Source organism: Vicia villosa, linkage group LG4 (assembly GCF_029867415.1).
Source record: "Vicia villosa cultivar HV-30 ecotype Madison, WI linkage group LG4, Vvil1.0, whole genome shotgun sequence".
NCBI classification, from domain to species: Eukaryota; Viridiplantae; Streptophyta; class Magnoliopsida; order Fabales; family Fabaceae; genus Vicia; species Vicia villosa.
Window position 1 is genome coordinate 35,335,901 of NC_081183.1, and position 6,000 is coordinate 35,341,900.

General features: G+C 34.6%; 1 pseudogene; it reads left to right on the forward strand.

Moving 5' to 3' along the window:
* The first annotated feature begins 305 nt into the window (after nucleotides 1-305).
* On the forward strand, nucleotides 306-1,489 carry LOC131597043 (F-box/kelch-repeat protein At3g23880-like; annotated as a pseudogene).
* The last annotated feature ends 4,511 nt before the right edge of the window (nucleotides 1,490-6,000 follow it).

Genomic DNA, 6,000 nt, shown 5'->3' on the forward strand with positions numbered 1-6,000 from the left:
TAATAAAAAATTATTTTTAAAATAAACAAATGTTAATATATTTTGCTTCAAGATATCGAAACTCATCTAAAATCTATGGTACTTTAAAAATATGTAAACATAATTTTCCATAATATAAAAATTATTAATTTTTGGTTATTTTATTTTAAAAAAATTTCATAGTTTTTACAACAAAGACTAGTTTTTAGAATTTTTAATTTTTAATTTATTTAAATGTTGACCTAAGAAACCACTCTATAGTGCATTTGTTTTCTCAATTCACTTGGCTTGTCCTTGCCGTAAGGTTCAAACTTATGTCACACAAGATGCATCGTGAAACGTCGCTGGTTACCTTGTCGGACCAACTTGTCGCCGAGGTACTATCCTCACTTAAAGTAAAATTACATTTGCGATTCAAGTGTGTGAACAAGTCATGGAACTCGCTTATCTCCGATCCATTCTTCATCGAAATGCACCTAATCAAATCTTCAAAAAACCCACACGTGATTCTTTCCTTTTCGAGTACTTCAAGTATTGCCCTACTCAATCCCTTCCTCATACGCAGCTTGCTCGACAATCCCTCAATCAATATCATCAATCATGATTCTATATACAAGTTGACTCAAAGGAACTCTCAAATTATTGGTTCCTGCAATGGATTAATCTGTTTGGTCCGTTCTTATTACAAGACTGAATTACATCTATGGAACCCAGCAGCTGAATTCTCTCTATGGAACCCAGCAACTAGATGGTTGTCTCAAAAACTAGCCTCTTTTCACCATTTTTCCTGCTGGGATCTAGATTCCTGCTTTAAGTTCTCATTTGGTTATGATAACTTAACCCACAAATATAAGCTGGTGGCTTTCCATCTCATTGAGGTTAGAGTTCTCACTTTCGGTGATAATGTTTGGAGAAAGATTCAATGTTTTCCTGCCAACCTTTATGAGTATAATTCAAAGTTTCAAACCATGCCAATGCTGGTGTCTATTTGAGTAATAGTCTTAACTGGTTTGTCCTTCGTGATAACATCCAACCTAATTATTATGGTTGTAAATATCTTAGTGTTCAACAATTTGTAATCATCTCACTTGATTTGAGAACAGAGACCTACACAGAGCTTCAATTCCCTAGAGGTTTTGATCAAGTGCCAGTTGTTCCTCCAATTGTTTGGGTATTGATGGAGTGTCTTTGTTTTTCTCACTATTCTACCGGGTTTAATTTTGTTATATGGCAGATGAAGGAATTTCGAGTAGAAGAGTCTTGGACAAAATTGCTTAAATTTGATTATCATAATATACTTCACAGTGATTCCTATGAAGTTGTTAGTTTGTTGCCATTATATGTTTTTGAGAATGAAGATATGCTGATATTCTCTCCCAATCTCAAACAACTAATTTGCTATAATTGGAGAGAAAATAGAGTAGTAAGGCAAGCTACTGTTACAGATAGCACATTCATGCGTTTGTATACTGCCAATCAATACGTTGAAAGTTTGGTTTCGACGTATTGAAAAAGTAAGGTCCTGTAATGATTTACTTGTTTAAGTTCCTGTTATCGTAGCTTCAGTTTGATTTTATTTCTGAAAGAAGGACTATTATTTATTCTAAGCTTTAATTTCATTTGTTTCAAAACAGTGTTACAGTTGGTATGTTGAATAAACTGTATTAGAACACATTTTTGCTAATTAATATTGTTCAATTCAGGAAATATGATTTCATTTTATTTCTATAGAATTTGATTTTAAACACAACAGCTGGGTTGTCAACTGTGATGCATATGCTTGTATTCATCGGATCATAGTAGAAACTTCTTTCTTTTGTCACAAAAGGGAAATAGCTGCACATTTGAGAAATATGCATTCATTTTTTCACTTCAATTCAGCTAATATGTTGACCTTATCAATTTTATAGTGTAAAGTAAATATATATATATATATATATATATATATATATATATATATATATATATATATATATATATATCATCGGCTCTTAAGGTCTTTCCAGGTATCATTGGAAGATTTAGAAAATATGAAAGAGAGTAGGAGATAAAAATAGGAATAAAATTAGATATATACGAGCAACAAAAATGATGATATCATTCTAGTGGCATGAGAGAAAATGGGATCTGAAAAGTAAAAGTTGAGGGACTTCAAAATGTTTTTTTTTCAATAATCAAATGGAGAACAAAGGGTTTTCCAACCCGATTACAAGAGGACTTCGGAAGACTTCGAAATTACTGGTAAAAAGAAAAATTACTAACCAAATATAATTACGAGAGAAAAACAACGGATCTTTTGAAAACTCGTGAAAAGAAAAATTGTAATGAATAATTTTCTCACAAAACTGGTCTGCTGTGACTTTGGTGAATCTCAGAGTTTAATTCACTTAAATTTTTATTATATATATATATATATATATATATATATATATATATTCTAAAATTCAATTTTAATTCTTAATTTTTTTTTTGAATTATAGTCTTCTAAACTTATTTATTTCTAATTTTAGTCACTACATATAGTTTCTTAAAAAAATTATAAGAAATTGAGAGGAATTCTTACTTGGGTACAAATTATAATATCTTTTGTAGGACTATTGCCTTTAGAATGTGTAAAAGATTAACCCTTAGTTCTCCTTTATGTAATATTTTAATTATAAAAAATAATATTTTTGAATATTTAAAAAACCATAAACATATTTAATTCTAAAATAACTAAAAACATATTGAAAGTGTTAAATCATAGATTTAGCTTCTTTAGGCCCAATTTAACCGTTATGGTTTTAGCCCAATTAGCACTAGGTTTGATACAAGTTATCAGCTATTCCCTTGGCCCAAGGAGGTCTATTGTATTATAAATATTATGCTGGCACAACCATATGATATAATGGATAATAGATTCAAGTTTTTCTATTCAAATTTTATCTTCAATATGCATCCGCTGACATTTGTCAACATGGTATGAGAAGAGTAGATTACTCTGATTTTTTGTTTCTCTCTCTCGTGATCTCATCACGTTTCTCTCTTTCTTGCTCTTATCCGTTTCTTTATCCAATACGTGGATTCGTTTCTTGTTCTTCACCGGATTTGCAATTCCCTTCGTCTTCTTTTTTTCTCTCGTTATGCTTGTTTCTGCATCCTTCTTGTTCTCTCCACCTTCCTCGCTCCATTCATTTTTTTCTCTCTTTTCTCTATCTCGCGTCGTCTTCTTCTCTCATGGAGTTTGATGATGAAACTCCCACCCCAAAGAACACCGATCACAGCAACCCTAAACCCAAGCATGAAAACAACACCAGAAACTATCAAACAGACATGCTCGACCCTTTCTTTATGCATTCCAGTGATAATCCCGGCCTTTCCATCGTTACTCCATCCCTTAACAACAATAACTTTCATTCTTGGTCACGTTCCTTGAAACTCGCTCTTCGATCCAAGAACAAACTGGGCTTTATCGATGGTACTCTTCTTCATCCTCGCTCCAATGATTCAAAATTTCTGGCTTGGGATCGATGTAACAATATGGTTATGGCTTGGATCACAAACTCTATTGAAAAAGAAATTTCAGAGAGTGTGTGTATGGATGGATTCCGGCAAAGAAATCTGGGACGAACTACAAGAACGCTATCATCAAGGCGACATTTTTTGCATCTCTGATCTCCAAGAAGAAATATATGCTCAGTGACAAGGCGGTCAGAATATCACACAATACTTCACCACATTAAAGAAGCTTTGGCAAGAATTCGATAATTTACGCCCTATCCCTCAATGTACCTGCAACCCTGTATGTACCTGCCAATTCACTACCACTATCAAATCTTATCGTGACAATGACTATGTCATAAGATTCTTAAAAGGTTTGAATGATTGTTATGCCCCTGTTCGTGGCCAAATCATGCTCATGTCACCTTGACCTCCTGTTAACAAAGTTTTTTCTCTCCTCATTCAACAAGAGAGACAAATGGCTCAACCTATTGAAGAAGATAAAGTAGTGGCTAACATGTCTAAGCCCTACACCAAAGGTCGTTCCCCTGAAAATCAAGGCAGAAACAGTTCTCAAAGCAAAACCAAAGGCTTGAAAATTTGTTCCTACTGACATAAACCCGGCCACACAATTGAAGTTTGCTTCAAAAAGCATGGATTACCTCCCTACTTAAAGAAGCCTCGGATAGCCGCTGTCTCTTCTGAAGAGGAACCACAAGAAAACAATGATGACAATGCCCAATCAAGCTCTCATTTTGTCCTAACAGGAGACCAACAAAAGGCCTTACTTGCTCTCCTGCAACAAACAATGTCATCTTCCACAAACTCAGTTCAACACCTTCAAACTTTGTACATCAGGTACACTCCCTACTATTCTATCCACTAATAACATTAGATCCACTGATTGGTTGATTGACACAGGCGCCACCGATCATGTCTGCCATTCTAAGTCTATGTTTTACTCTTTACATGAAATCGATCCCATCCATATTAGACTTCCCAATGGCAACATGATCACCACTAACCAATCTGGATCCATATGTTTTTCCACAGCTCTATATCTTCAAAATGTGCTATATATACCTAGTTTTTTTTACCAACATCATATCTGTATCTAGACTATGTAAATCTCTGGATTGTGCCCTTCAAGTCACTGCCACTCACTGTCTCATACAGGGGACCCATACCCTGATGAAGATTGGTGCAGCTAGGATACACCATGGCCTTTACTCTCTCATTTTACCTTCTAAACAAAATGTTCAGACCCCTAATGATGTTCCCCTTCCCCAAAATCACATGTTAAATAATATTTCTCTCTGGCACAGTCGGTTTGGACATCCCTCTTATGAAACTTTACAACAAATTAATAAAGTTTTCCCTTTGCAACATTTATCTCATTCTAAATTTCCATGTGATGCCTGTTTTTATGCAAAACAAAAACGCATACCATTTCCTGACAGTTATACTAAAACTGATAGTTGCTTTGACTTAATTCACATGGACATTTGGGGTCCTATTTCAACAATTTATACTTTAGGACATAAATACTTTTTAACTGTCATTGATGATCACAGTAGATATTGTTGGATATTTCTGATGAAAAATAAGTCAGACACCTCCCTTTTAATCCCATCTTTTGTTAAAATGATACAAACACAATTCAATAAAATTGTTAAGACCATCAGGTCTGATAATGGCCCAGAATTTTCCTTAAAATCCTTCTACCAATCTCTGGGAATCATGCATCAGACCTCGTGTGTTTATACACCCCAGCAGAATGGAATAGCTGAACGAAAACATCAGCATCTCCTAGGGGTAACTCGGGCTATCATGTTTCAATCCCACACACCTAAGGAATTTTGGTCTTATGCTTTAAATTATGTTGTTCATATTATAAACCGTTTACCTACTAAATTGTTACATAATGAATCTCCCTTCTACATACTGCATCACAAACTGCCTGACTATATATCTATCAAAGTATTTAGTTCACTTGCATATGCTTGCACTCTACCTGTTAAAAGAACTAAACTTGACTCTCGATCTCGTAAATGCATTTTCCTTGGTTTTAAAACTGGTGTAAAAGGCTGTATTCTATATGATATTCACAATAAATCTACTTTTATATCTCGTGATGTTATTCATTATGAAACTATATTCCCTTTCACCACACATGTCACCTCTGTTACAAACACTACAAAACCGATTCATCATCCATATTTTGATGACAGATTTGATCAATCAACAAATAAACCAGACACCACTGCTCCTATCACACCAATCCCCCCTAACACACCCACTTCCATTGATCCTCCTAACAACATTGAACACACAAACTCTCCAAATCCACCTCCCCCTCCCACTGCCACCAGACAATCATCCAGAATTCCCAAACCTCCCTCTTATCTCAGAGATTACCACTGCTCTCTCCTCACAGGTTTGTCTAATTCTCCATCCTCCACTGCCACAAGTAACACTCCTTACCTTATTGGTAATTTTTTGGACTATGGAAATTTATCAGCTGCTCACCAACTCTTTAAT